Consider the following 27753-nt stretch of genomic DNA (forward strand, 5'->3'; position numbering starts at 1 on the left):
TCCCCCAGCTCCAGCGCCCCTTTGCTCCGTCTGTAAGTTTGGCTCCTCTAGGACCTCATGTGCGTGGACTCCCACAGTGTTCATCCGTGTGAGTCTAGCTTGCTTCGCTCAGCACGATGTCCTCCAGGTCCATCCATGGTGCAGCGGGTGTCAGACTGTCCTTTTTTTTAAGGCTGGGTAATCCTCCATTGTGTGGATGGACTACGTCTTGTTTATCTGTTTCTCTGTGGACAGACATGCGAGTGCTCCCACCTTTTGGCTGTCATGAATAGTGCTGCCGTGAACACCGGTGTGCAAGGTCCTGTTCCAGTCCCTGCCTTCAAAATGTGCATTTGAAAGCAGTGACCATGCCAAGGCCCACCTGGTCTTGGCTCACCCCATGGAAAGAGGCCCACCTTTCTTCTCAGGCCTGGGGACAAAGCAGGGGTGACCCCGTATGTCGGAGAAATTGTGGAGTAGGATTCCCCTCCTGTCAATGTTCCCATGCTCTAAGGAGGAAAGGTGCTCCTTCCTGGGAACGTGGTGTCTCACCATTTTGGGTTCAGCCCAGGTTTGGGGTGGGACCGAGGATGGTGCTGTGTCAGAGGCAGAAGGGGGACAGAATCTCTCCTGCAAAATGTGGCTCATTAACTCAGTGGGTGCTTTCTGATGGATTGCCTCATGACCTGAAACCTGGGCTGGTTGAGCAACCTGCTGTTTACCCATCTGAGGAGCCGCCAACGTTGAGGTGTGTTTGCTGGGCCAGCAGGACCCGGGGCAGCCCGTGTGTGTGTGGGGGGGCAGGCGAGTGGGGCACCGCCTGCTTCCTGGAAGCTCTGTCTTGGCAGCACCGTGATTAATAGCTACTTAGAAAAAAGTCCCATCTCGTGTAGCTCGAGTTCGTCCGTTTCCATCACAGCGTGGTGCTTCCCGGAGTGGCTAACACACGCTCTGTTCTCCTGGGGGCTCGGAGGCTGTTTTCTGTTTCTCTTTTAGCCTCTCCTACAGGGAACGTCCTCCACCAGGGCAGCTCCTCCCAGGGTCTGTCCTTATAGGAAAAGGGGCAGCATCTGCGGCCTGGGGGGCACAGGTCCCGCTTTCACGGATATGCCCCCAATTGTTGTCTGTCCAAGGGGGCTGTGCCAGGCTGCGGTCCCACCCTCGTGGTGCAAGAGCCGCCCTCGTCCTCACAGAGCTTGGTGCCCTCTGATCCGTGCAGACCTGTTGGGCAGGAACCGGCTTTCCCTTCGTTTGCCTTCCCTTGGATGCAGCAAATACCTCCCAGGTCATGGGTCACCCAGCTTTCCGGAATTCCATTTTCTTTACATTGGGTCCTTTGCTTTTTGCTGATTTGTAGGTGCTCTTTGTATATTCTGGATATACCCTCCATCGGGTTTGGCTTGTGCTTTCGCTTGGCTTGGGGTGCAGAGAGGCTCTACGCTCAGGTGTGGTCAGAGGCCTTCTCTTCCCATGTGCGTTCTCTCTTCTGGATCATTCTCAGCTCCTGTGATCTCTTCTCAGATTGTCATGTTTTGCTTTTTGTGATCCCCCCATCTTTCTCTTTCCCTGTAGTGATCTGCCCCAGCTGCCGATTGCATTCTTCTCCCTCTTGTCATGGGTGTAGCTCCCAAGCTTGTTTGGGGACTGGTTTCGGGCTCACCCTTCTCTCCCGGTGGATTCTTGATCCCAGCTTGAAGTCCACACTGTGCGTTCACGAGTGCTTTATTTATTTTATTTTTTATTTTTTAAGATTTTATTTATTTATTGATGAGAGAGAGAGAGAGAAAGAGAGAGAGAGAGAGAGGGGCAGAGGGAGAAGCAGGATCCTGGGATCACGCCCAGAGCCAAAAGCAGATGCTCAACCACTGAGCCACCCAGGTGCCCTCACCGGTGCTTTAAAAGCAACTTAGATCCTTGGCTGTATTCTCTGCTCTAGAGCTCAGCCACGTTGCAGATTACTCATTTTGTGGTCAAGAAAAGCTGGTCCAGCCGTGTGGATTGGTCGGCTGCGCTTGGCACAAGGTCTCAGCCAGTGGGTGGCCGAGCAGATCTGCTGACTCCTTGCGCCCTGGACTTAGTGCTTAGTCCGTGCCGGCCGGTGCCGAGGTGCTGAGCGTTGCCTGGTCTTCAGTGTCTGGGACACACATGTGTCCCTGATGCGGGGACCCGGGATAGCACTGGTCAGTCCTGTCCCTACCTGTGCTGCTCAGTATGGCAGCTGCCAGCCTCACGTGGCCACTGAGCCCTTGAAACGTGGCCAGTGCCACATGTTGAAATAATAATATCGTGCACCTATTAGGTTAAACAGAATATATCATGAATATTGATTTCAACGGTTTCTTTTTCTTTGATTTTAGAAATGTACCCACACTGTAAAATGACATTCGGAGCTCGAGTTACATTGCTGTCAGGTGGCAGGGGTGGTTTGTAGCATTCCTTAATGGGGGTGAGATCCGCTTCCTTGTTTCTTGTCCCCTGCCCCTCCAGTCCCCCCGCTTATACTGTGACCCCCCTCCCCCTGTCTGTTCTCAGACAGAGGCCCCTTTCCTGCAGCTGAGTTTCCCGTGATTTAGCCACCAAGAGTCTTCACTGGAGGCGAGGAGGGAGGCGTGAGAACCTCCATCCCTGCACCCTCTACCCCAGGGCAGGCTCAGCATCCCTCCCAGCCCCGAGAGGGCAGGGGGTCAGGAACGTTGGTGCTTAGAGGCTCAGGAGGCTCGGGTCCGGCCCTTTCTGGAAATGCTGGGCCTCAGGAAGGCAAAGAGCCCTGGCTGGCATCTCTGTGGGTCTCATACTGGACCCCAGACTCCTGGGACCGAGGCTCACCCCAGCCCTGGGCTCAGACTCTCATTCTAGACCAAGCAGAGGGAGACAGTTTTCGGCGGTGTTTAATCTCCTAAAGATATTAGGTTCTTGGGACTCCTGGGTGCCTTAGTTGGTGAAGGGTCTGCCTTGGGCTCAGGTCATGATCTTAGGGTCCTGGGATCGAGCCCCACATCGGGCTCCCTGCTCGGCGGGGAGTCTGCTTCTCCCTCTCCCTCTGCCCACTGCACACACTTGCACGCTCTCTCTCTCAAATAAATAAAATCTTAAAAAAAAAAAAGAATTGGGTTCTTACTGAAGTCCAGGAATAGTAGTCTGGTTATTTAACACTCATTGCTGGTCCTAGATGCTCAGACAGCTCTCTGCCCTGTGCTGGGGTGTCCTTGCTGTCCTGAGGCTGTCCGGGGTGTGCGGTAGCCAGGAAGCCGCGGGACTCCCTGTGCCCGGCTGCGTGGTCAGTGGCCCGGGGTGGGCTTAGTGCTTTCCCGGGAGAAAGGAAATGCCTCCGAGCTAACAGGCCATCTGGCCAGATAACGTGATGGTCCACATTTTGAGGCAAAAATGATTTCTTTACAGGGCTGACTTACTTAATTACATCATAATAAATAAAGTTTTGCTAAGTATTTTCTTTCTTTTTTTTTTTTTATAAATTTTTATTTATTTATTCATGAGAGACACACAGAGAGAAACACAGACACAGGCAGAGGGAGAAGCAGGCTCCATGCAGGGAGCCCGACGGGGGACCCGATCCTGGTCTCCAGGATCAGGCCCTGGGCTGAAGGCGGCGCTAAACCACTGAGCCACCAGGGCTGCCCCTTGTTAAGTATTTTCTATTAACAGGACTGTCACATAGAATAAACTGTGTCTTTGTAGCTTAACCATTTTATTTTTTGCTGTGCATCACATACCCAGGACATACTTACCATGTGAGTGGACATTTGTACCTCTTGACCCTCTTCACCCACCTTGCCTACCACCCACCCTCTGCTCCTGACAACCACCCGAGTGCTGTCTGTATCTATGAGTTAAGTTTGGTTTTGTATTTAGATTCCACATGTGAGTGAGATCCTACAGTATTTGCCTTTCTCTGTCCGACTCATTTCACTTGGCACCCCTTCCTCCAGGGCACCTCCATCCTCCCTGGGGACCCGGGCAACCTTGGGGCCCCCGGAGCCCCATCACCTGTGTGCACAGGGAGCGGTGACAGGTGGCAGTCTGTCACAGGGAGGGTCCTGGGGGGTTCTCAGAGGGGCAGGTGCCCCTCCCACATCCATCCCCCTGGAGCACTGGACAGTGGGCTGGGGGGTGGTGGAGTGTGCGCTTTGGTGTGGGCCTTCACCCTCACATGGGTTTTCTGGACACAGATGTGCTTTTCTTCGCTCTAGATTTTATTTATTCATTTTAAAAAAGATTTTATTTATTTATTCATAAGAGACACAGAGAGGCAGAGACACAGGCAGAGGGAGAAGCAGGCTCCCTGCAGGGAGCTGATGTGGGACTCGATTCCAGGACCCCCAGGATCACGACCTGAGCCACAGGCAGACACTGAGCCCTGAGCCACCCAGGTGCCCCTCTTCACCCTCACTTTAACCGGCCATCTTTTGCTGAGGCGGAAGAAGGGGAGGGCCTTGGAGGAGAGGGAATGTTCACTAAGTAATTCACCTGGGAGTCCTTTCCAGGAAGCCTGCGGTGGGGTGCAGTGGGGCCTCTGCTGTTGGACCAACCAGGGTGAAATCCGCTTTGCTCCATGCTGCCTGCATATCACCGGTGACCTTGGTGTTGCTTGTTTTTTAATCACTGTGCCCCCTGTTTCCTGATCTGGGGGCTAGAGAAAGTAACATTCACCTCATAAGTAACGATTAAGTGGAGGCTGTATTAGTTAACTGAGCCCTGTAAACCATGGGGTAAGACTATTTCAGGGCCTGATGGTAAATATTTGACACTTGCATGCCATTCAGTCTCTCCAACCTTGCTGCCCTAGTGAAAGAGCAAAGGCAGTACGTAATGAATGGGCACCACTGTGCTCCAATAAAACTTTATGTATAAAAACAAGCTGTGGGCCGGATTTGCCCCACAGGCAGTCATTTGCTGACCCCAGATGATTTTATCTCATGAACCTGCAGGTGGATCATTTGAGGAGGGCTCAGCTGGACCGTTCTTGGGACCTGCTGAGTCCCCCTGTGCTGTGGTCAGGCCTCACTCCCTGTCCGGGGGCCGACTGGCTGTTGTTCTATTTCATCACCGGGCAGCCTAGCCTGGCTCCGTCTCCTCTTGGCCGCAGGGTTCCCAGGGGCATCAGGAGAGAGCAAGCTCCTGTGTCCTCCTGCATCACATTTCTGTTGTCTTTGCTCTTGCTGATTTGGCTCAAGTGAGCAGGATGGCCAAGTCCAGAGTCCTTGGGAGAGGACTTTGCCAGATGGAAGGGCCAGGGAGGAGGAGCTGATTCGCCGAGAGGGAACCCCCGAGCGGGTTTGTGGAAACTGGTCTGTGTTGTGCCTCCCAGCTGCTCCTCATTCTTGCCCTCGGGTCACAGCAGGCTCATGTACGCACTGCAGAGCTGCCAGGTTGGGTTTCGTGCTTTGACTGTTCACGGTGCAGGCGTGATTAATATTTTAGCTTTGCTCCTGAATAATTTTACATGGGAACTATTAGAGTCAGCTGATGTGCCCTGCACTGTTGTCTGGTGACCGAGTTGAAGGCCCAGGAGATTTAGGAGCATTTTGTGGACCTGGGGGAGCCTAGCCGTGTATGTGTGACACTCGGCCCACGGGGGGGCCCTGGCTCTACTCCTGGCTGTGACACTGGGCCTCAGTTTCCTTATCAGAGGAGCAGGCCATCAGATAAAGTCACATTTCTGCCAGCTGGGCTTCAGCCACTTGTCGACCATAGAGAGGTGGTGTCCATCTACATGAGGGAGGTGTTTGCCTGGCTACACCCCGGCCACTCCCTGCAGGGTGTGGAGTCCCCTTCGGGAGGCTACCTGTGACAGATGCTGAAGATGAGAACTTTGCTTCTCTGTTCTCATCCAAGAAAGGTTGGCCTTCTGCCCTGGTTCCAGTGCTCGCCTCTGTTCCTCACTTTACCCTCTACTCCCGGACTCCAAGGAAGTGGATTCTGAACCTGTTTGGAATCAGAGGCTCTTTTTTAAAAAAAAAAAAAAAAGATTTTATTTATTTATTCATGAGAAACAGAGAGAGGCAGAGAGACAGGCAGAGGGGGAAGTAGGCTCCCTGCAGGGAGACCAATGCGGGACTTGAACCCAGGATCACGCCCTGAGCCAAAGGCAGATGCCCAGCCACTGAGCCACCCAGGTGTCCCTAGAGGTTCTTTTTAATGATGGAGGTGGAAGTCACATAATAACCCATTCACAGGGGGCAGTTCAGTGGCAGTTCATACATTGACAGAGTGTGCAACCACCAGCCCCATGTTGCCGGGAGCCCTGTGCCCGTCAGCTGTCACACACCGCGTCCCCTCCCCTGGCAGCCAGCAGTCTGCTTTCTGTCTCTGGAGGTGCCTCTTCTGGACACTCACGTAAGCAGATTATGTGACATGAGATTGTTTGGCTGCTCTGGTGGCAGCGGGTTGGCACGGTTCATCCATGGCCACGTGGGTCAGGCCCCCTTCCTTCTTACAGTCGAGTCATAGCCCACATCTTGTTATCCGTTCATCTGTTGACGGACCTTTGGTTGTTTCTACCTCGTGGCTGCCGTGAGCCTGCAGGGACAGGCTTTGGTTTGAACACCTGCTTTTACCTGGGGACCGTCAGATTCCCCACTCTGGAAAGAGCTGCCATGTGGGGCTATTCCAGATGCTACTTTAGACAACAGGAGGGTGTTGGCATCTCCCCATTTTGCAGGGGCCCTGTGCTCCTGTGCCATTCCAGAAACTGTTACCTTTCTGTGCCTTGCAGAAGAGGTCCCCAGGGCTGGGCCAGGCTGGGTCTGTCCAGGTGCATGGCTGGTGTCAGCTCCCTGGGGCCTGGGCTGCCCCCTGCATACCCCACCCCCCCGGCCTAGGACATGGGGCCACTCTGTGCCCGGGCTCTTCCTTGGGGCTGCAGAGCTCCTACAGAACGCTGCACAGTGATGATTTCAATCTCCCTGGAAATGATGAGCGCTTCTAAAAATAGATGCCGATGGCAGAAGGCTAACATTTTTAAATAGTTCAATAATTTCCTTATTCTCTGTGGGGCATAGGGAGGATCACTCTAAAATGGATGCTTTTAAAATTTCCTGGAACCCGGTCAGTACTTTTGTGTTTCCAACAATTTATGGGGGATGGCACTTCGTAGACCATACGATTCCCATTCGAAGTGTACGGTGCAGCTTCTTTTTAGTATATTCACAGGATTGTGCAGCCATCATCGCAATCAATTTTGGAACATTTTGGTGTCCACCCAAAACAAACCCCGTGCCTGTTTGCTCCTGCTCCCCATTTGCATCCCCTGCCTCTCCCCAGTTCCCAAAACCATTAAGCTTTTGTCTCCATGGATTTGCCTGTTCTGAGCATCTCGTGTAAATGGAAACTTGCAACACGGGGTCATTTCTTACTTGCTGCCTTTGCCGGGCATCCTGCGTTCATGTGTGCTGTAGTGTGTCCCCGAGCTTCGTGCCTAGTCACAGCTGAGCAGTATTGCCATGCGTGCCTGGACCACAATTTATTTATCCCTTCATCACGTGGTGGACAGTTGTGCTACTTCGAGGCGTGAACACGGGTGTGCAAGTTTTTGTGTGGACGTGTGTTTTTTGTTGGGTTGAGGCTTAGCCAGGGAGTGGAATTTCATGTCCTGGGTCACCTGGTAACTCTCTTTAACTGATTTTTGTTTTGTTTTCCACGTGTACTTTTTTTTAAGGATTTATTTATTCATGAGAGGCACAGACAGTGAGAGAGAGAGAGAGAGAGAGGCAGAGACATAGGCAGAGGGAGAAGCAGGCTCCTCGCAGGGAGCCTGATGCGGGACTCGATCCTGGATCCTGGGATCATGCATTGAGCCAAAGGCAGACACTCAACCACTGAGCCACCCAGGCATCCCTCCACGTGTACTTTTAAAAATAATGAATCTTTTCCACTTTAAATAATTGCAATTGTGAGAAATAACGCCGAGATAATAAGTCCCCCGGGACCCCCTGTACCTTTTACCCAGTTTATCCTCAGCGGCAAAATCCTGCACAACTGCACTGCCTTCTTATGACTGGGGTGCTGTCAAGGATGCAGGGGAGGAGTTATAAGTATTTCCATTAGCACGAGGAGCATCCCTTGTGCCGGGCTTTTGAAGCTGCAGATCTCCCCACCTGGACCTCTGATCTGCTGTCCACCTCTGCCATTTTGTCATTGTGACACTTGTGCAAGGTAGAATCCCACAGCACACCTTTCGGGACTGGCTTTCCTCTCTGGGTGTAGCTGTACCGGTTGTTGTGTGTCCATGGACCTCGTCTTGCTGAATGGTATTCCGTGGTATGCATGCATCAGTGTGTTTAACTGCTTGGCCTTTCAGGGACACCTGGTTTGTTGGTAGTTTTTGGCTGTTGTGAATAAAGCCACTGCAGATGTTAGTGTATATAGGTTTTTGTGTGAATATAAATAAACCTTTATTTCTTTAGGATAAATGCCCTGCGTGCAAATGCTGGGCTGTAGGATTGTTGCACAGTTAGATTTTTAAGAAACCGCCACATTTCCCCCAAAAGCCTGTACTGTTTGACATCCCTGCCAGCAACATGTGAGCAATCTGGTTTCTTCGTTCTCACACCAGCGTTTGGTGTTATTTTAGCCATTTTCCTAGGTGTGTAGTGAGCCTCGCTGCCTTGACGTGCATTCCGTTAGTGGTGACGATGTTGAGTTATCTTTCCCTGTGCCAATCTGCCGTCTGGCTGTGTCCCTCATGAAGTGTCTCTTCACGTCTTCTGTTCATGTTTTAACTGAATTGGTTGGCGCTTTACCGTTAAGTTTTGGGAGTTCTTTCCATGAGAGCCTCTAGTCCTTTGTTAGCTGTGTGGTTTGCAAGCATGTTTCCCCATCTCTGATTTCTATTTTCATCTTTGTAATGGGTCTTTCACAGACAGAGGCTTGTCCAGTTTATCTGTTTTCCTCTGTGTGGCTTGAATATCTGATATTCAGTCTGAGAACTCGTCGCCTCATCCTAGATCCAGAAGATTTTCCTCCTATGAGAAAATGTTGTTTTTCTGAAAATTTGATAGTTTCACATTTTATATTTACATTGCCGATCCATTTTGAATTGTTTTTGTGTAACTAAGGTACGGTCATGATTTTGCTTATTGATGTCTAGTTACTTCACCACCATTTATGCGAAGGCTGTCCTTCCTCCACTCAATTCTTTCTAGACCTTTGTCCAGAATGAGTTGGGCATGTCTGTGGGTCTGTTTCTGGGCTCTCCACTGAGTTCTGGTGATCCGCGTGGCCATCCTTCCACCAGAACCACACAGCCTGATCACTGTCACTGCACGGTTAAGTCTTGAAATTAGGCAGATGGACTCCTCTCACTTGATTCCTCTTCAGGTTTGTTTTAGTTATTCTAGTTCCTTTGCCTTTCCATATGTTTTAAAATAATACTGTCTCTACAAACCAAACCAAACAAAACAAGACAAAACAAACCCAAAACCAAAAAAATCCACCAGCTTGCTGAGCTTTTGTTTGGAATTGCATTCTACCTGTGTGTCGACTTGGGAAGAGTGACATCTTGACTACGTTGAATTATCCAATCCATGAATGTGGTATGTCTCTCCACTTCTTTAGATCTTCTCTGATTTCTTTCCTCAGTTTTGTGTAGGTTTCAGCACACAAGTCTTGTACGTGTTCTGTTAGATTTACACTTCAGCATTTCATTAGTTTCGAGCATTTATAGATGGTGTTGTCTTTTAAATTTTGGTGTTCATGGCTAGCATATGGGAATGCAGTTGACATTTATATGTTGACTATATCTTGGGACTTCATTCAACTCACTTTTTATTTTTAGGAGGTTTTCCTTTGTAGATTCCCTGGGGTTTTCTACAGGGATGCCATCTACAAATGGGGACAGTTTTATTTCTTTCTTCCCAATCTGCTTGCTTTTTATTTCCTTTTCTTGCCTTGTTGCATTTCATAGAAGGTCTACCACTAAGTTCAGTAAGAGGGATGAGAGCAAACGTCCTTGCTTTTGCAGACAGCACTTTATCAAGCTGAAGAAGTTCCCCTCCTCCTATTTTGGGGAGAGTTTGTCATAGATGGATGTTGAAATTTGTCATAAGCTTTTCTACATTGATTGATAGGATTGTGTGATTTTTCTTCTTTAGCCTGTTGATAGAGTGTATTATATAGATTGATTTTTTAAAAAGATTATTTATTTGAGAGAGAGAGAGTGCACACATGCACATGAGTGCATGAGTGGGGGGTGGGGCAGAGTGAGAGAATCCTCAAGCAGACTCCCTGCTGAGCATGGAACCCAACGGAGGGCTTGTTCTCAGGATCCTGAGATCATGACCTGAGCTGAAGTTAAGAGTTGGCCTGAGCTACCCAGGCATCCCATAGATGGGTTTAAAAAATATATATATATATATATATATATTGAACACCAGCCTTGCATTCCTGGAATAAACCCCAACTGGTCATGGAATATAATTCTTTTCATATATTGCTGATTGCTGTTTGATAAAATTTTAAGATTTTTTTTTAAATAAAGATTTTATTTATTTATTCATGAGAGACAAAGAGAGAGAGGCAGAGACATAGGCAGAGAGAGAAGCAGGCTCCATGCAGGAAGCCTGGTGTGGGACTTGATCCTGGGACTCCAGGACCATGCTCTGGGCCGAAGGCAGGCACTAAACCACTGAGCCATCTAGGAATCCCCCAAATTTTAAGATTTTTATTTTGTTATTCGTAAGGGATATTAACCTATGGTTTTCTTTTGTATTCTCTTTGTAGGAGTTCGGTATCAGGGTAGTACTTGTTCCATAAAATATATTGTAAAGTATTTTCTCCTATTCTGTTTTCTGCAAGAGAGTGTGTAGAATTGATATTAATTCTTCACAGAATTTACTAATGAAATCATTTGGAGATTTATTTTTTCCCCCAAAACGGAGAGCTTCAAAATTAAGAATTTGATTTTCTTTATAGTTATAAGGGCTATTCAAATTACCTATTTCATTTTTGGATGAGTTGAGATGGTTTGTATTTCTTTAAGAATTGGTTTATTTTGTCTGCATTGTCAAATTTATGTGTGTAGAGCTATTCATAGTACTCCTTTGCTATCTTTTTGATAATAAAGACTGCAGGGTCTGTAATGGTCTTCATTTCATTTTTGGTATTGGTAATTTGTGTCTGTTTTTTCCTTCTTCAGTTTGCTAGAGTTTTGTCAATTTTATTTTATTTATTTTATTTTTTAAAAAATATTTTATTTATTCATGAGAGACAGAGAGAGAGAGAGAGAGAGAGAGAGAGAGAGAGAGAGAGGGGCAGAGACACAGGCAGAAGGAGAAGCAGGCTCCATGCAGAGAGCCCAATGCAGGACTCGATCCCGGGTCTCCAGGATCACACCCTGGGCTGAAGGCGCGCTAAACCACTGAACCACTGGGCTGCCCGAGTTTTGTCAATTTTATTGATTTTTTTTTAAATAAAGAATCAGGTCATTGTTTCATTGTTTTCCTCTATTTTTCTGTTTTCAGTTTTATGTCTTGCCCAGTCTTAGGATTATTATTTCCTTCCTTTTGCTTACTTGCTTTGGATTTATTTTCCTCTCCTTTTGCTCACTTCTTGAGATACATCCTTAGAATTTGATTTGAGATTATTCCTTTATTTCTGATGTATGCATTTAGTGCAATAAATATTTGTCTTATCACTGCTTTAGCTGTGTGCCACAAAGTTCGGTATGCTTTGCTTTTTTGTTTTCATTCAGTTTCATGTACTTACAAAATTTTCCTTTGAAACTTGAATGTATGGATTATTGAGAAGTATGCTTTTTTAGTTTTAAAATATTTAGAGATTTCCGTTACCTTTCAGTTATGGATTTCTATTTTGAATCTGTTGTGGTCAGAGAACACATTATGTATGATTTCACTTTTAAATGTGTTGAGGTTATTTTGTTTCCTAGGTTATGATCTGTATTGGTATATGTTGATGAGCACTTTGGAAAGAGTGTAAATTCTGCTGTTATTGAGTGGAACGTTCTATGGATATCACTTAGAATCTGTTGGTTGATTGCTTCCACATCCTTGGTGGCTTTTCTGTCTAGTTCTGTTAGTTGTTGTTGAAATAGGGGTATTGAAATTTACAACTGTAGTTGGGGATTTGTCTCTTTTTCCTTTCAGTTCTATGCATTTTTGCTTTACACATTTTCCTCCTCTGTTGTTTGGTGCGTACGCATTTAAGGTTGCCATTCTTCTTGTTGGATTGACCTTTTGTCACTATATAATGTTCCTCTTTGTGGTAAGTTTCTTTGTTCTGAAGTCTGCTTTATCTAGTGTCAATATAGTTATGCCTACCTTCCTGTGGTTAATGTTTGCATATCTTTTTTCATCCTGATTATGTTACTATTTGAAGTGAATTTTTGTAGACCTCATATAATTGAGTCTTTTAAAATCTTTTTAGTCCATTTGACCAATCCCTGTCATTTAATTGGCATATTTTGACCATTTAGCTTTAATGCAATAATTGATATGTTAAGGCTTATGTCTACCATTTTGTTTTGTTTGTTTTCTCTGTTTTTCATATCTGTTATCTTTTTTCTGCCTTTTTGTGGGTTATTTGACTATTTTTAGAATTCCACTTGGATTTATCTGTAATTGTTTTTGGGCTTTCCATAGCTTTCTAAGTGGCTGCTCTAGGCGTTATATTCTGTACACATAACTTTACCAACATCTACTGTGATACAAGCTTGAGTGAAACATATAAACCTTACCTTTATGTCCTTTTACCCATCCCCACTTAATAATATAACTGTCTTAAGTATTGCATTGCAATTTTTGCTTCAATTGTTAACCATTATTTAGGAAACTTGAGAAAAGGAAAGCCTATCGTATTTACTCATATTTTAGCTTACTGTGTTCTTTTTTACTTCCCAATGTTCCAAGGTTCCTTCTTTTATCGTTTCTGTTTAAAAAGCTTTCTTTAGGCATTCTTTTAGGATGGGTTGCTGATGGCAAATTCTCTTGGTTTCCTTTCATCTGAGAAGGTCTTGATTTTCTTTTTATTCTTACAGGATGTTTTTACTGGATATAGAATTTTAGGCTGATAATTCTTCTCTTTCATTACTCCAAATATATTGTGTGTAGCCTCCAGTTGTTTCCCCAATATACATAAGGTACCATTTTTTACTGTCTGCTTTCAAGATTTTTCTTTGTTATTAGGTTTCAGAAGTTTAATTATGACGTATCTTTGTGTGAATTTCCTTGGTTTATTCCATTTGGGGTTTGTTAAACTTTATGGAATCTGTAGGTTTATGTATCTTGCCAAATTTGGGATGTTTTCAACTGTTAACTTTTTGAGTATTTTTTCAAGTCTGCCCCCCAGCCCCCCCTCGGGGATTCTGATGAGGTTATAGGTACACTGGTCCCTGAGGCTCTGTTTAGTTTTTAATATTTAGTCTGTTTTCTCTCTTGTGCAATTTAGATAATTTCTATTGGTCCATCTTCCAAGTCATAGGTTATTTCCATCCCCTCCCTGCTGTTAAGTCCATCCATTGAGCTGCTTGGTTCCTACTGCATTTTTCATTTGTAACATTTTTACCTGCTTCTTTTTTTTAAGATTTTATTTATTTATTCACAAGAGACACACAGAGAGAGGCAGAGACATAGGCAGAGGTAGAAGCAGACTCCTTGTGGGGAGCCTGATGCGGGAGTTGATCCCAGGACCCTGGGATCACACCCTGAGCCAAAGGCAGATGCTCAACCACTGAGCTACCCAGGCACCCCTCTCCTTGGTTCTTATTTGTCTCTACTTCTTTGCTGAGATTTTGTTTGTTTGATGAAACTTTTTTCATCTGTTTCTAGTATATCCATACTTTCTTATTAAAGCTTTCTTATCATAACTGCTTTAAACTCTTTGTCAGGTAACTCTAACATCTTAGTGTCAGCTGTTGGCTGTCCTTGTCCTGTCTGACTTGTTCTGTTTGAGGTCTCCCTGGTTCTTGGACCAATGAATGATTTTCAGTGGAAATGTGTACATTTTCACATGCTGTATGACTATGGGTCTTGAACCTCCATTTCAGTTAGTGTTCTCTGACACCGTTCTTGCAGGGGAAGAGGGGTGCTGCTCCATCACTGCCAAGTGGGTACAGAAGTCTAGTTCCCTAGTTGGCCTCTGTTGATATTCCAGTGAGGCTCCTGGTTATTGCTATAGCATTTGGGGCTTCTGCTCCTTATGTGGTCCCCACCAATACCATTTCGGTTGGTGATGCAGAAAAGTCCTGACTCTCCATCAGCAATTTCCTGACTCCAGTGCAGTGGGGTAAGGGAGGGGTGCCTTGCTACTGCCAGGTGGGTGTGGAAACCCAGGCTCCCCTAGGTGCCTGTGCCAATACAGTGGAATGCAAGGAGGATTTATTACCCCCTTCGGGGAAGAAGATCCCAGCTCCTTACTTTGGCTTATCTGACATCACCCCCATGGGGGTTTGGGGTGCCTATTACAACTACACAGTCTGGAAGTCTCGGCTCCCTGCTCAGCCTTTGCTGCTGTCAGTCTGAGTGGGTGCCAGTTTATCTGTGGTGTCCAGTGGTTATCGTCTAAACACATTGTCTCATTAGGCTGCCACTTTCCTGGTCCCTTGGCTAAAGAACAGTCATTCGTGGTTGCCTTTTGTGTGCTTCTACTGGTGTGTATGGGTTTCTGGCTCTTCAGCTAGCTCCACGTCTGGGATAAATAAGGCAAAAACCCAACCCAGAGAGCTGACCACCGTGCCTTTTGTTGGGTCCCCCAGTCCCTTGCCCATCTTCCTCCTTCTCTCCCCCTTCAGAGTCTTATGTTTGTTTTCTGTACAGCATCCTGGTGTTTTAATTACACTTTGTGGGAAGCATAGGGAAAAGTACACCTACACCATCTTTCTGGAAGCCTAAGTGGAATGCCTGGTTTTTAGCTCAGAGATATCAGGAACCACTTGGGGTTTTAACATTCTGCCTCTTGACAGCTTCTGTTTGACCATATCCTGTTTTCTTGTTTTTCCCAGCTCTGGAAGGCCCTCCAGTATCTGTGCCTTGGCCCACTGGAGCACGGACAGTTCCTGTTCTAAGAAGCTTTTCTACAGGGCCCAGTCCACGAACGCCTCTGGTGAGTTAGCGCATTTTTTCCTTGTCTTTCACCTGCAAGCCAGTCACCGCTGTCATGGGGTACACTACCTCACCCCTTCTGCACCATGGCTGGAAGATGGTCAGTGTCTTGCAGCCCAGGCTCCTATTTTTGTGTTAGGATGGGTAGAGGATAAGTGGAGTTGTCCTCAATGCTGGGGATACAAAGCCTGCCCCCTGGTCACCAGCTGATGTGACTTTGAGGGGACATAACAGGACCACAGCTTCAGATCCCCGGCTTTGCTTTTTCCTCTCTGCTGTTGAGCCCATGCTGGGCCCAGCCAGTATGGCTGAGTGTTGATGGTGAACGAGGGCAGTGCTATGAGTGTCTCTGAACCATGGACCGGGGGACCCCCTTTGTGCCTGGGGGCAGTGAACGATGGAGGGAATCCCATGATTTGTGTTTCTGCAGAGTCGAGACATGCCCTGAGCTCATTGTGTAGTCCACTGAGGAAGGTATGGGAGTCCAAACCCCTTTGGACGAGTTTCTCAAACTTCTCTTTTTTAATTGTCTGAGAAGACATTTTAGACATTTTTTTCTGACTATGAACCCCAGTAAAATGTTAATCCTACAAAATGCTGTATATCTTGTCCTTGTGTGTCTTCTACATCTATATCTTTCATTTAAAAACCCTAAGATCTCTTTGACCCTCTAGGCCCCCCGTGGGAAGGCATGTCCTGGGGATATAGATATGGCAGGCAAGAGCCCAGGGCCAGAACCCTGCCCCGCTGGTCAGCACCAGCTTTGAGGGTGGGGGTGGGGGTGGACTCTCAGTCCTGCCTGGAATCCAGTCTGACCTTTTCATTCCCCTGTCCAGGTCTTCCACGCTGTTCTCTGCATGCTCTGAGCTGCATCACCCCTTTCCCCTGGGGGAAGATGGGCATTCTCCTGGCTGGGGTTACTGGGGGGGCTCCGTGGAGGAACGGGCCAGCCCCAGCTGTCCTGGCTGAGTAGGCAGGACCAGGATTCCCCTCTCTCTCTCTCTCTCTGATGCCCGATGCTGTTCCCTTGTTGGGAACCACCTGGCTTTGAACCCTGGCCTGCAAACAGTAACTGCTCATTCACTGTTCTTGCCTTGGGGAGCGTTGGCCTCAGGCCAGCTGAACTGTGTTGGTTCATGACCAGGGTGAGCATCTTTGAACTTCAGCTCAAGGCCTTCTTACTTCTGTGTTTCTTTGTGAGAAAAGAACACGTGACCAGTTGATTGGAGCTCTGGCCCATCACCATTCGGGGTCTGTGATTGTGGGCTGCCCTGTGGACATTTCTCTAGAAATCCTTTGTCAGGGCCGGACCTTGAGTCTGTTCTTAGGGAACTTCTGTTGGTTCCCTGATGGTGGGGAGCACTTGAAGTCAGAGTATCTGCCCCTGCGATGGTGGTCATTGCCACACAAGGGGAAAGAAGAAGAGCTTGTCGGGGCCCCTCAGGAAGGCTAGGAGTGGATCTTCAGTGACAGTTGGCCATCTCTAGGATATGGGGGTGGCTGTTCACTGAGAGACTGGCCCAAAACGAGCATCCCAGGGCCTCTTGGCTGGAGGAAGGATGGATGGAGGCCCTTATGCCATGGACGGAGACGGCTTGCCATCACTGGGACACTGCCCTTCTGCGGGTCAGGCTGTGCTGGGTCCCGGACTGGAGGCAGAGCAGGGACAGAATTATCGGTCAGGCTCCTTCCCCCCGACCCCGACCCCCGTCATTGCCCATCCTGCATCCTCCCATCCTGCAGTTCTGCCTCATTGGAAGCCATAAAGGGACCCTGCTCCTCAGTGGTCTTCCGATGGCCTGAGGGCACCTGACGCCCCCCTTGCCTGGGCTGCTTGAGCTCAGAAGCATCTGCGTGGAGGCATTTATCACCTCATAAACCTGCATGGATTCTGGGCTTCAGTCTTTTGTCTGTGATCACCTCCTGCCGCTGCGCAGAAAGAACGGGACATTACCCTTGAGTAGCAATTTACTTAGTAGCCAGGATGTCACGTAATTAGTGGCAGAGGGGTTCCACTTCAGAGTGACAATTAATTTACTTTCTATTGCGAATTCTCACAGCCAATTCAAGGCGTTAGTTTATGAATTCAAGGATTTGGTTTGCCTCAAGTGTTCTTTGTTATTGCCTCAAATTATCCTTCCTGCTTGTGGGTGTAATCAGACAACCCCTAGTGATTAATCAGATGGCAGAGAGAGGGTTTCTGATGCTCCAGGTGATCCGTCCTGGGTGGTGAAGCAAGACATCAGGGAAGAATTGCGAGCACGGGGCTCGGGCCAGAGCTCTGTTTTCTGCAGTGATGCTCAAGTGTTTGTTCCAAAACTGGGGGCCTGGGCATGTGGTTCTGAGTCAGGACTCAGCAACCCCTGGCTCACATGCCAAATCCTGCCCATTGTCTGCTTTTGTCAAAATGTTTTTTTTTCTATGGTGGTAAATTACACATAACATAAAATTGACCGCTTAGTCGTGTTTAAATGCACAGCTCAGGGGCATTAAGTGGATTCACACTGTTGTGCAGCTGTCCCCATTATCTGTGTCCAGAACTTTCCATCTTTCCAAACAGAAACTCTGTCCCTATGAGACACGAGGCAGTGCCCCCCCACCCCTCTAGAGCCCCGGACCATCATCCATTCTCTGCCTCCCTGGATCTGGTGATTCTAGGGACACCGTGTGAGTGGAACCCTGCAGTATTTGTCCTTTTGTGACTGGCTTATTTCACTCAGCCTCATGTTCGCAAGTCTGTCTACGCCATGGCAGGTGTGAGCGTGTCCCTCCTTGATCAGGCTGAATGACTGTCCAGTGTGTGGATGGCCCACATCTTGTCTACCCACTCATCTGTCCGTGGACACATGGGTTGCTTTCTTTCACCTTCTGGCTGTTGTGAATAATGCTACTCAGAGAACTGGTGCACAAATATCTGTTCAGGTCCCTGCTTTGCACCCGGAAGTGGACTGGCCGGGTCACAGCGTACTCTGCTTCACTTTAGAGGATCTGCCAACCTGCTTTCCAGGGCAGCTGTACGCTTGTACACCCTTGTACAGAAGCAATACACAAGGCTTCCAGTTTCTGCACATCCTCTCCAGCACATTTCTTGTCTTTTTACTAATAGTCATCCTAGCAGGTGTGAAGTGGTATGTCACTGTGGGTTATTTTATTTTATTTTATAATTTTATTTATTCATGAGAGACACAGAGAGAGAGGCAGAGACACAGGCAGAGGAAGAAGCAGGCTCCTCACAGGGAGCCTGATGTGGGACTCCATCCTTGACCCAGGATCACGCTCTGAGCCAAAGGCAGATGCTCAACTGCTGAGCCACCCAGGCATCCCTCGCTGTGGTTTGATTTGCGTTTCCCTGATGACTTATGAGGCTGGGCATCTGTTTCTGGGCTTATTCTCCATCTGTATATCTTTGGAGAAATAGCCATTCAAGTCCTTTGCCCATTTTTGAATTGGGTTGTTTGATTTTTGTTTTTAAGTTATAGGAAGTCTTTATATATGATGGCTATTAATCCCTTGCTGGGTATGTGATTTGCAAATCTTTTCTCACAGTCTCCAGGTTGCCTTTTGTAAATAAAGTTTTTTTTTTTTTTTTTTTTAGATTTTTAAAAAATGTATTTATTCATTAGAGACACACAGAGAGAGGCAGAAACATAGGTGGAGGGAGAAGCAGGCCCAATGTGGAACTTGATCCCAGGACCCTGGGATCACACCCTGAGCCAAAGGCAGACGCTCAACCACTGAGCCACCTGGGTGCTCCTGTAAATGAAGTTTTATTGTCACACGGCCACATCCATTCTCTTGAATGCTGTCTCGGGCTGCTTTCACCTTCCAGCAGCATCCTTGATGTGACAGACCATGTGGTCTGCAGAGGTGAAAATACATCCTCTCTGGCTCTTTACAGAAATGTTTGCCAGCCCTGTTCTAAATGATCTGAGCACATGAGTGCTGAGAACCTGCAGTGTGTCTCTGATGGCATCCTGTGACAAGCTCACTCTCCACAAATCCCAGGGGTGTGGGTGCCCAGCATGGTGGCATCTGGTGGCCTCCTGGTCTGAAGCCCACAGGGGCTTGGTTAAGTTACATGGCTTTCTTTAATCTGTGGAGTGCTGACCCTAGACTGGGGGGCTCTGTCTTGCTGGGATACTGGGCAGGGAGGCGTTTAGGCCCCAAGTCCACTGGTGCTGGAAGAACCGAGCTCATGATGCAGGGCTGGGTTGGTGGTAGGGCAGAGCTGGTTCAAGGCTTTCCTCCCTGTTAGCTGTTTGTCTTCTTTGTAACGTATCTCTGCTCACAGGGTCAATGGCTCTTCACATGACTCTTGGTCATCAAGCAGTCTTGGAGGTCAGGGAGCTCAGGAGCAGTGGTGCCCTGTGCTGGGCAGAGCAGCACTTCCTGAATAGGAGGCAGGTAAACATGCCAGACCCTGCGGCCACCCACTCATCTCTGGGCACTGTGGATTCAATCCAGAAAATTTAGGAAATAGCTTTATTGAGATATAATTCACCTACCATATGGTTCCCATTTTTTAAAAAGACTTTATATTCATTCATTCATTTATTTATTTATTTATTTATTTATTTATTTATTTATTTATTTATTTATTTATCAGAGAGCGAGAACACAAGCAGAGCAGCAGGCAGAGGGAGAGGGAGAATCAGGCTTCCCACTGAGCAGGGAGCCCAATGTGGGGACTCGATCCCAGGACTCTGAGATCATGAACTGAGCCGAAGGCAGATGCTCAACCACTGAGCCACCCAGGTGCCCCCAGTTCCTCTGTTCCAAGAGAATACCATTCAGTTCTTTTTAGTGTATTTGTGGAGTTCTGCAGTCGTCACCAAAATCAACTTTAAAAAGCGTTCATCACCCTGACCCCGCCACCCCCTTCCCTCTGCAGCCCATTGGCAGTCACCCCCCTCCCCTCTCCCTAGCAGCCAGCAGTCTGGAGAGAAGGAGAGAATATCCCTTCCGGACATTTCACCTACGTGCAGTTGCACACTGCGTGGCCTTCTGTGTCTTCACAGTCGTCCACGTTGTAGCAGGTGTCATGGCTTTGTTTCTGTTTCTCGTTGATGGATGGACCTCACGTTCTGCATCTGCTCATCAGCTATTCTTGCTAAAAAGTCCATGATGCATCAGGCTGCTCGTACGAGCCTCACATGGATGTTTTCATTTCTTCCGAGGCCATACCTAGGAAAGCTTTGCCGTGTCATGAGGCAGCTCTGGGTTTAACCTTTCAAGAAGCCTCCAGACCGTTTTCCCAAGTGGGAAAACCCTTTCGCCTTCTAGGCACCATCATGCGAGGGCTCCTCTTTCTCCCCATCCCTGCCAGCGCCTGTTACTGGCTGCCTCTGGTGGGTCCCTGCTGGCCTTCTGGGAGCATGGTGGTGTCTCCCTGTGGTTTCGCAGCGTGCATTTTGATCATAAGCCGCGTGTCCCCGGTGGCCTTGGCCTGGGCGGGGCAGTCTCCCTCCGGGTCTGTAAGCACCCCTCCACCCTGGAGATGCCAAAACAGAAGATAGAAAAAATGAAAAACATGTTGCCAAAAGGGAAGATCACACCTGCTTAAGACGAGCAGAGGGCTCCCTAAGTGCCCCTGCTGGCCCTTTACCCCCATTGGTGGCCTGTCGTGGGGATGTCCAGATGGAGACTCTCCCATTTCAGAAACGCTGTTTGGGTCTGATGCCCCAGATGGCCCACATGATGATCAAGTACTCCGCGGCAAAGAGCCAGCGCTTTCCTTTGTTCGGGTAGTGTAGACATCTCGGCTTAACAGGCAGGTGGCCCCCCTCCTTGGTCCCTAGATCCTGCCCTGGGAATTAACCTGATGGACCACCGACATGTATCTGCAAACCTAAGGATGTTCAACTTGTCACAATTTAAGAGAGTGAAAAATTGGAACAAACTATGATTTCCAGAAAAGAGGAATATGGGGACTAAGGGAATCTTGGTGTCGTAATGGAACAAAACTGAAACGTTATTAGAAATGAACAGTTGGGGCAGCCCGGGTGGCTCAGCAGTTTAGCGCAGGATTCAGCCCAGGGTGTGATCCTGGAGACCTGGGATCGAGTCCCGCGTCGGGCTCCCTGCATGGAGCCTGCTTCTCCCTCTGCCTGTGTCTCTGCCTCTCTCTCTCTCTCTCTCTCTCTCTCTCTGTCTCTCATGAATAAATAAAATCTTTAAAAAATTTTTAAAAAAGAAATGAACAGTTGTGCCGACCACCTGACAGCTCTGGCGGCAGGTGATGACCAGCAAGGACAGGTGATGACCAGCAAGGGCTTGGAACAGAAGCTGTAGTGTGTGTTTGTGTGTGTGTGTGGGGTCCACCCGAGCGAGCAGAAGGGAGCGGGGCCAGGCAGCCTTTGATGAGTGAGAGCAGGGGAGGCCCCTTCACTATTCCTCCTGCCCCCCTCCCCCCTGCCCACAACCAGGCCTTCCTTGGCTGGCACTTGCAGGGGACCCCAGAAGCCCTGGTGCTGGGCAGACCCAGAGGTTCGGTGCAGAGACGAGGGGGGCCTGTGTTCCTATCCACAGTGAGTGAGGGGAGCCCCAGGGCCACCTTTGGGACACCCCTCCACAGTAGAACTCTTAAGAGCCAGCTTTTCTCCTTTTCCTTCTGTTCCTATTATGAGAGTTTCCAGAGATTTGCAGCTGGGGGGTCCTTGGGCTTGGAGTGGGGCCATGGGGGATGCTGACTGGGAGGCCAGCCTAGTGCCACCCCGGGGGGCGTTGGGGAGGAATTGGCTGTGCACCTGTGAGGTTGTGGGGCTGTGTGCACACATGGCAGCTCCATCTACAAGGCAGGGGCGATGCTGTGCCTGGGCTGCTGGCAGAGGGGTCTCCGCCAGTCCCTCTGCATCTGAGCCCCAGAGAGCAGTAGGCCAGCTTGCCGTGGGCGGGGAGCCTGGCTCTGCTGGGGGCAGTGACGGGATGGATGTCTGCTGTGTCATCATGCACTTTGCACAGTGAAGGAAAGCACGCCAGCTTGTCGCCTCTCCATCCCAGAGCCTCGGGGTCTATATGTGGTCCTTAGGTAACCGGGGAGGGGGGTGTGACTGTCCCCTCCCTAGATTCATGTCCCCCCTGGGCTTGTGTAAAGGAGGTGACCCTCAGTTACTGTGGTTCCCCCAGAGCCCAGGAACCACCAGAAGAAGCCAGAGGTGACCGTGTGGGGGGGGGTGTCGAAAGTGCCTCCCAGACCTATCAGGTCCCAGCCCCAGGGACCTGGGCTATGACCTTATCCAGTGAAGTTTTTGCAGGTGTGATTAAGTTCAGGCTGTGTGAAATTACCCCGGATTGTCTCATTGGGCCCTTAATGAAACCATCACAGGAGGGAGGCATAGAGAAGAGGAGGAGCCCTGTGGTGCAGGAGACAGAGATGGAGGGACGCCTGGCCCCCCAGGAGCTGCAGGAGATGAGATGGGAAGGGCCCTCCCCTAGAGCCTGTGGAGGGAGAGGGCTGAGGACACAGGGCCCAGCAGGTGCAAGCTGCTCCCCACACCCCGGCCCGGGCACCACCGAGGGCAGTGAGCATCTCTATCCTCTCAGCACCGCCTGCCCTGGACGTGCTGGCTCCTCTCTCCATGCCAGGGCTGGACCCTCCCCCCAAAATGCCCCAGAGCATTCCATGCATTTGAAGATTCCTTCCACAGACGTGAGGCACACCAGCGCTGCCACCTCTGGAGCAAGATGCTCCTCACTGCTGCCTCCTCCTGCCTTCTGTGTTCCTGCCACAGCTGCTCTCCCGTTGTCTGCCTCGGCTCAGCCGCCCCGGCTCTGCACTCCTGGACCCTCACGTGTGAGCCCAGTGAGGCACGTCGTAGCCCCCTCCCTGTCCTGACACGGCGATGGGTGGTTCTCACTACAGCAAGCGGTGAGGGGGCAGGAGGCAGCGGGACACTCATGAGGGTGTCCTCGGGTGCGTCCCACATCCCCGATGGTTCCGTCCTGGACCCTGGGCTTTGCCCCTGCTCTGTCCACACCCCCTCCGTGTTCCCACGTCCCCTGATGTGGGGGATCTCCTGTCCCACCCCACGTTGTCTGTGAAGCACCGTGGCTGCCGCGCTCCCTGGGCCTGCGTGGGTCGCAGCTGCAGCCCAGGGCATCGAGGCCGTTGTGGGAACAAGCCCACCATCCCCTGGCTTTCCCTCCGGGGCCTCCCCTCGCCCCCTCCCGCTCGTTCAGACTTGATTACCAGTGAGGCCCGCGGAGGGAAAGAAACCTCTCCAGCCCCGTCGAAGTGGAGACCCGGGGACCCAGGGAGCAGGGGCTGGTGTCTCCATCAGGGAGGTTGCCTGCTTCCACAGTTGGCTGGGTCATTCTGGAGATTGGGGAAGCCCCGTGAGGACTGGGTTTACGAGGTCCGGGGACAGGGCTGGCATCCACCGTGCTCCTCGTGTGGCTCCCCCTGCTCATCCCAGCCGAGGACCCACCGCGTCGCCATCTCCCAACAGTACCGGTCTGTCCGTGCCCAGTTGGCGTGTCTGCCTTGTTCTCTGCGGCCCCTGCAGACGGCCCCCAGGCTGCGCACCTGCTCCTCCCCAGGGACGGAGACGACGGGAGGAAGAACTAGATCAGTTTCTCCAGAAAGGTCTTCTTCGTCCCAGGAGATGGGCTGTGTCATTTCACTCTGACTGCAGACCTGACCTGAGGACCAAGAATTCTTGCAGATTCTAAGACTGTGCCCACAAGAAATCCATTTCAGGGTGCCTGGGTGGCTCAGTCAGTGAAGCATCTGCCTTCAGCTCAGGTCATGATCTCAGGGTCCTGGGATCAAGTCTGGTGTCAGGCTCCCTGCTCAGTGCGGAGTCTGCTTCTCCCTCTCTGTTTGCTCCTCCCCTTGCCCGTGTGCACATTCTCTCTCTCTCTCAAATAAATAAATAAAATCTTTAAAAAAAATCTATCTCAGTAGGGATCTGTCTTCTTAGCCTGCTTCCCACACGATCCTGCTGTGGGCCATGCTGGTAGAACCCCACTTTAACCCTTACAGGATTAAAAGACCTTAAGACCAACCCCTGGGACAAGGGAGCATTTTTATAGTTAGCTGTGGTACCTATCCCTGAGCTTCCTGGCAGCCAGGGTGAAAAGGGTAAGTTGAGATAACAGAAGTCAGTTGTCTGCTATTACTTCATCCAGGGAGCAGACTTTCTTTGGCATTCCAGCCTAAGGAATGTTTTTCATGTGACATGGTGTTGTTTTCAGTTGGGGTTTTGAAGAAAAACAAAAACAAACAAAAAAAACAATATGGTTTTCAAGTATTGTCTGACCTCAGTGAAAGCTGAGGACATACCAGAAGCAGCTTTGAGGTGGACACGAGCGGTGATGGCTCAGGTGTGTTGGCTCCTTAACATTTTGGAGGGATTCAGAACTGGGGGCAGAGGGACCTTTGGGCAAGCGCAAAGCTTTCCTCAACAGTGCGTTGAAGAAGAGGGAGAATCGATTTGAGCACCTCCTGTGTGACTCCATTTCTGTGAAATGTCCCAGCTGGCAGGTGTCTGGGACAGGAGTGCCAGGGGTCCTGGAGAGGCCACCCGGCCTGTGTTGTCTTGGAGCTTTTACTGCGAGCCAGGGGTAGGGAAGCTTCTAGGACTGCAGTGACCCCGGGGAGTGGGGGGGGGGAGAGTGGCCTGCCAGCAGACTCCCAGGGTCATATGACCCAGGCTCCCTGGGGCAGGGGAGGAAAGGGCAGCCGGCCGCCGTCTCTGCTGCCTGAGATGTGGGGCCGCAGAGAGCTTCTCTGGAGCTGGGAGGGTCCGGGTGTGCACGTGGAATGTGGTTCCTCTGGAAGGAAGGGGGGCAGTAACTGGGTGCAGTTATGAACCTGGTCTCCTGTGTGAGGCTGATTTCCTGAGCTCGGGGATGCAGCCTGGTGGTGAGGAGGAAGTCAGGTGAGGCTGCAAGTAAATGAAGTAATATTCCTGTGAATATGAATGTATGAGTGTCTTTCAGACGAGAAGAGCCGTGCAGCCAAACCCGGGATTTTTCCCGGGGGTGACACTGGGCGTTAAGCAAGGATTACCAAGGGCAGATTTACAGAATGGCCTGGGACGCCCTTAGACCCGGGGCCTTGGAAGTTACCCAGGCCAGCTGGTGTTCACATTTGGGGATCGTAGACTCACCCGAGGATCTGCAGAGTCTTTGTGAGAAGGTGTCCAAACAGGCGCCCGTGATCAGCGACGGTGTTTGGCGGGTTACTGCCCACACTGTGGGCTCTGATGCTGGGATTGGGGGTGCCCCCAGTGTGTCTCCCTGAGCAGCTGGAGGCTGCGGCTCTGTGGGGGGACCCCAAGTAAGAACCTCGCATCCAGAGCATTTGCTGCCCAAGAGCCCCGGGGACACACCCAGCTGGGTGAGTGGATGCTGGGCTGGAACCGGTGCCTGTCCTGCCACGGAAAGAGGGAGCTGCTGTGACTTCATAGCTCCCAGGAGAGTTTGGGAATTCCAGGAATTGTGTGTCCTAGGGTTGAGGCACTGGGTGTGTGTGCGTACCCCCAAACACGTTCTCCCCGAGGGGGGCCCCATGACCTGGTAAAGGCCAGGCACACAGGAGGGGCCACGTGACATGGGAGGCCTGACATATGCCACGCTTTGGGTGTCCGAGCCTGAGCACCCTCTCCAGGGTCATTGCAGAGCAAATCGGCGTCTGGGTCAGCCGCGCACACAGCTCGGGGCACCTGTGCCTCCTGTTGGGTATGTCAGCGTGTGTCCTGATTGGCCTGGCTGGAGGCCCCCCTGCACTGCCCTGTGGCTTCTGGGTGAGAACAGCCTTTGGCAGCACCCCCACGCCCCACCCCGTGCTCCGTGGCTCCGTGTACTTTACCCCTGCCTGTGGGGGCCACCCTCGTGGCCCGGGGATGGGCTTGGCATCCGGGCTCCACCCCGCTGCCAGGGCTCCTAAGCAGCGTCCCCCCAGCACTGGGTGACGTGCAGACGCTCGGCCCCCGACGGCAAGTCTTATATGAAGCTTGGAGGTTTCAATTCGAAGGCCAGGCCGTGTTGTGTGTTGTCCTCCCCGCCGACAGTGGCCGAGTGCCCTTCCATTAGGGATGGTGCTGATGGTACATCTCGCTTCCTAAAATCTCTCTCCCTGGGGACATAAAACGTCTGGCATCCCGAATGCATGATGAGCTTTCTTTTCCATAATCTCTGGCCTGGGATATGCCAAAATGTAGTAGGCTCTTGTCTGGACTGTAGGGGGTGTGCACGTGTGCCCCCCGGGCTCTGGCTCTTCCACATCATCATGTCTGGCGTTCCTGCTGGCATCTTACGAGCCCCCCACCAGACACCCTTGGCCCCTCTGCTGTGTTGGTCGCGCTGTCCCCAGAGCTCCTTCACGGCGGGCTGTGTGCTGCCGGCTGTGATGCCCGAGGCACCTGCCCAGGACTCTGCAGCGGGGAGGTGAGGGCATGCATGGGCAGGCCCTGCCTGGCAGCTGGACATGCCCTGGGATTTGGAAAGCAGCCCTGGGGTAGGCTTTACAGGGATTGGAGGGGTACCCCTCCTGTCCTTGGACTTGAGCCTCTCCCGGGCCATCTCCACGTCTTCTCTGCTCTCACCTCTGCTGGGGGCTCCCTCTTTCCCTGACAGCTACTTCCCGCTTCCTGGCACGTCCCACTGCCCCCCAGGGACAGCCGCTTCAAGCCCTGGCCCCTCCAGGGCTCTGGTTCCCAGGGAGGTGCCACCTTGAGGATTATTAGCCAGAGCTGTTTGGATTTGGGAGCCAGGGATGAGCAGCACCTGGCTCGGGAGGAATCAAGCCCATGGGGTCCGGGGCACCTGGTCCTGGCCGCTGGGATGGTCCTTTTCTGCAGTGTTCTGTTTGGTGGAATCTACACTGTCCTGCTTTTTCTTCCTCCCTCCTTCCTCCCTGTGGTGTTGTTTAATCATTACAAACTTACCATGCACCTAGGTAGTGAGCTGGTCCCCAGGAAGCGCAGGGAGGGGAGTGTGGAGTGTCCCTGTGGTTCCACACCTGGGCCCAGGAAAGTAATGCAGTTTGCCTGTTGGTCATAAGCCCGGCCAGGGATGAGAGGATCAGCTGCGGGCTCCCACCTTCTCTGAATATTTCTGCTCCTTCCCTCTTTTCTGTTTATTTCTCCCATCTGAGTGGCCATTCCACCCACGTGCACGTCCGTTCGCCTTCCATGCGAATCCTCCCTGGGTGTTTGCAGAGAAGGCAGTTAGCTAACAAGCTCGCTGAATGCTCCTGGAATGGATTCAGTCATGTTTAATTAGACACACAGGAGAACCCAGCCAGCACCATGTGGAGATGCGGTTCAGGTCCATCAGGTGTTTCTCCTGAGTGCACCTGTCTGCAGCCGTGTCTTTTTTTTTTTTTAAGATTTTTGTTTATTCATGAGAGACACACACACACATAGAGAGAGAGAGAGGCAGAGACACAGGCCAAGGGAGAAGCAGGCTCCATCCCAGGACCCCGGGATCACGCCCTGAGCCAAAGGCAGATGCTCAACCACTGAGCTACTCAGGTGTGCCTGCAGCGATGTCTTTCAAACAGGATCGGAATTATAGGGAAATAGGAGAATCTGAATGCACCAGTGGGGTTTAAGGAAAGCACAGAAGACTGCACAGGCAGGTCCCTCCACACCTCCCACCTCTGCAGGAGGGGCCCACACTGGTTTGGAGAGCCCATCGGTTCCTTGCCCCTCTTGTGTTTGTGGAGCTCACACGTGAGGAGACACGGAGAGTCCTA

At 50.4% G+C, this 27753-nt stretch overlaps 1 protein-coding gene across 5 annotated transcripts in view; it reads left to right on the top strand.

Moving 5' to 3' along the window:
- Window positions 1-27753, top strand: part of SHANK2 (SH3 and multiple ankyrin repeat domains 2) — a 512111-nt gene that overhangs the window by 14239 nt on the left and 470119 nt on the right. For all 5 annotated transcript variants that reach the window (XM_055314494.1, XM_055314499.1, XM_055314504.1 and 2 more), the window contains exon 2: window positions 14951-15051. The gene's annotated coding sequence lies outside the window, so the exon portion shown is untranslated. The remainder of the gene's footprint in view (window positions 1-14950; window positions 15052-27753) is intronic.

This window comes from Nyctereutes procyonoides, unplaced genomic scaffold (genome assembly GCF_905146905.1).
Source record: "Nyctereutes procyonoides isolate TBG_1078 unplaced genomic scaffold, NYPRO_anot_genome, whole genome shotgun sequence".
NCBI lineage: Eukaryota > Metazoa > Chordata > Mammalia > Carnivora > Canidae > Nyctereutes > Nyctereutes procyonoides.